The sequence below is a fragment of the Bison bison genome, unplaced genomic scaffold, assembly GCF_000754665.1.
Source record: "Bison bison bison isolate TAMUID 2011002044 unplaced genomic scaffold, Bison_UMD1.0 scf7180017864244, whole genome shotgun sequence".
Lineage (NCBI taxonomy): Eukaryota > Metazoa > Chordata > Mammalia > Artiodactyla > Bovidae > Bison > Bison bison.
Genome location: NW_011494816.1, coordinates 887,283 through 890,804, shown reverse-complemented (window position 1 = coordinate 890,804; position 3,522 = coordinate 887,283). Strand labels below are relative to the sequence as shown.

The 3,522-nt window shown below is 51.5% G+C and overlaps 1 protein-coding gene across 1 annotated transcript in view; it reads right to left on the bottom strand.

The window, feature by feature from the left end:
• TTC22 (tetratricopeptide repeat domain 22) overlaps positions 1-3,522 on the bottom strand; it is a 24,572-nt gene that overhangs the window by 20,435 nt on the left and 615 nt on the right. The gene's annotated exons all lie outside the window — the stretch shown is intronic.

Below are 3,522 nucleotides of genomic sequence, written 5' to 3'. Positions count from 1 at the left end.
GGCCTGGCATGCTGCAGTCCATGGGGTCACAAAAAGTCGGACATGACTGAGCAACTGAACTGAACTGGTGTACAGAGCTAAGAGATGATTGTCACCTGGCACAGGCTATGCAATAAATATCTGTGACCTCAGCCAGTCATAGGCACATCTGACTCATCCCTTTGCACCACTCCCCTAGAGACGGGACTCCAAGAGGTCTAGTTAATGAAGGAACAAATGTTTGCTCCTCCCTTTGTCCATGAGCTTCTGAAAGGCAGGAGTTCTTAAAGATAGGGCCTGGCACACAGTAGGTGCTCAATAAATGTTAGGCTGAGCATGTGTCTCTCAGACTTGCCCATAATTTACCAGTTTATGGGCACCTTTACCCCACGATTTGATTGGATAATTACAGTAAACTATTGTTTAATGTTTATAAAGCAGACATGAGGCCAGAGATGAAAAGTGACTTGTCCAAAGTCACACAGCAAAATAATAAGAGCTGGGTGCTTTAACTCAAGCCTTCTGCTCTGACTATACAAAATCATCATGGTCTTCCTGATTGTGACTATTTCTTGAGCATCTGCTCTGTGTAGATAGTTTATAAGCACATGCATGTGTGCGTGTTAAGTTGCTTCAGTCGTGTCCGACTCTTTGCGAACCTTTGGACTGTAGCCCACCAGACTCCTCTGTCCATGAGATTCTCCAGGCAAGAATATTGGAGTGGGTTACCATGCCCTCCTCCAGGGGATCTTCCTGACCCAGGGATGGAACCAGTGTCTCTTATGTCTCCTGCATTGGAAGGTGGGTTCTTTACCACTAGAGCCACCTGGAAAGCCTATTTATAAGCATGATCTCTCCTAATCCTCAGATGATGAAATGGAGGGAGGGCTCCAAATCCCCAACTGTCTCCTGGGATTGATGGGGGCTGACCACAGCTACTCTGTGCAGACCTGGGGAGCTGCCACTGGGCCAGGCACAAGGATACGGCACAGGGCCTGGCAGCCACCTCCCACCTGAAGACATTAGTTCCCTCCCTGAAGCATTGGGCAGGGCCCCGATTGCCATTCTCGCTGGCCGTCCCTAAACAGGAGGGTGTGAACACACCATGGTGGGGCAGACCAGCAGCAGGGAGGGAGGAGTCAGCCTTTATTCCATTTCTATGCCCAAACCTCTGCCTCCCTCCCCACTTCCTCCGGGAAGCCTTCCTCCAGTGAGCCCCCTCCTGAGAGCAGGAAGGAACCTTGGAGACCATCCAGTGCCCCCTTCCCACTCCCCTTTCACAGTGGGGAAACTGCAGCCCAGACAGGAGAAAGCCCCAAGGTGGGTGGCTGCAGCTGAGATGAGAACCCAGGCCTCCTGGTCCCCAGTCCAGGGCTCTTCAGGCCCCATTCTGAGACTGTGACCACAGTCAACATATACCGAGCTGGCCAAGTCTTCCCTGGAGAGCAGCTGACATTCAGGGCCTCAGACTCAGGCTTTAAAACAGATCTGGGGTCGTCTGTGATCCTGCTGTCCCTGTGCAAGCTCTATTCTAGGTGCTTTCCAAACATCAGCTCTTAGTTATGACATCTACCAAATGATGATGTCTCCATTTTACAGATGAGGAATCCTAGGGTACAAGTACCATTATTATCCCCACTTCATAGAATGGGAAGCCCAGTGATGCTAAGAACCAATTAGAGGTGAGAGCATGAAGGACTAGGATTGTCTGACTCATGAAGGACCTGGATTGTCTGACTCAGCGCCTACCGTCTTAACCTCCACCCTGCGCTACTCCCCTTAAGTCAAGCCCGTGCCTCCCACATAGCACTCCCTGAGGTCTTAACTCCACATTTCCTCTTAAGCTTTGGTGGAAAATGTTCCAAGGGGGTGTGCAGAGGCCTTGTGAATGCAGCCATCCTACTCATGTGAAAGCTTGTTGTCATTTAACTATCACAAACCTAAACCATGATAAAAAAAAAAAAGTCATCATTACCAACTCAATCCTGCCTGTGCTATGCCTTCAAGGAAAAGTCATGGTACCTCTCTGAACTGTGGTTTCCTCTTCTGTAACAGAAGGATAAGGCCCTCTATATCAGTGTCAGCCATCTAATACAAGCAGCCTTTGGGATGGCCCCCAGTGATCCTCATCACCTGGTATTCATGTCCCTGTGTAACCCCCTCTCTTTGCATGGGGGCTGGACCTAATGACTTGCTTCTAATGAAGGGAAAACTGATGGGATATCCATGAGAGAAGGACCTGTGGGAGGTCTCTGACCAATAGCCAGTGAGGAATTGAATTCTGCCAACAGCCAAGTGTGTGAACTTGGAAGGAGATCCCCTCAGCTCCCCCAGGCTGAGCAAGCCTTCAGATGAGACTGCAGCCTAGAGGCACCTACTGAACCATGCCTAGGTTCTTGAGCACACACACTCTGAGACCATCAGTGCTTGTTGTTTTCAAGCTGCTAAATTTCAAAGGATGTTTGTTATACAACAATGGGTAACTCATATACCCAGGATTTGTCTGTTTAGTGCCAGGCCTACGCCACACGGACATTCACTCAAGAAAGTGCTGCTGTGTCCAGGTACCATGCCAGGTACTGAGTTTACAGACAGACATCTCTACTCTCAAAACCTCAAGGTTGAGCTGGGGAGACAGACTTGTAAATGGACAGTGTGAGCAACATTGTAGGAGCCCCAAGGATGTCCTAACCCAGCCTGGTGAAGTCAGTGGAGGGGATGTCTGAGAGCAAGGAGAACCTTCCAGGCAAGGGTGGAGCAAAGGGCACTTCAGAAAGAGGCTGAAGACATGCCAAGGTGGGCTGTAAGGAGACCTGGCCCACAGGAAGCAAGGGCAAAATCTTGGCTGGAAGGGGGAACATGGAAGAGGGAAGGCAGACAGCAAGATCACAGAGGCTCTCCAGTGCCCACCAGAGAGCCTGAGACTTATCTGCTAGGCAGTGGGGAGTCACTGGGCGTTGTAAGCGGCTGAGGGATGTGACCAGAAAGGTTGAGCAACATGAACACTGGCAGCAGGGTTGGGGCAGAAGGGTCAGAGCAGAAACCCAGGCAGGATGATGGTGACCATATTGGTACAGGCAGGGAATGATGGAGGATGGGCTGGCGGAGGGAGGCATTAGAGGAGTGGATAGGCCACGGGTATATGAGGAGGTGGGATGGACGGAATCTGGGGTCTGAGTGGATGGGGATGGTGGGTGAGGAGGAGAAAGGAGTCAAGAATGCTGCCAGTTTCTGGCAGGATGCAGAGCTGTGCCTTATAGCAAGGTGGGTGCACACAGATGCAGGGATAGGTACTTGGAGGAACAAGATGACAGGGGTGAGTTGGTGTGCTGAGTTTGCGGTACTGCCAGCAAAGAAACTTAGGCAGGCTAACCGGCTGGGATGTGGGTCCACTCCCTAGTCCAGCAGAGAAAAGCTACAAGCCGAGTCTGGGACTCAAGACGGGAGAGGCACACTGGAATGGTGTTCCGGAAGCCAGCGGGCCGGGGCCAGGGGAGAGTGTGGGGCCATGGGCGTCCCTGTGGACGTTAGGGGCCGCGACCC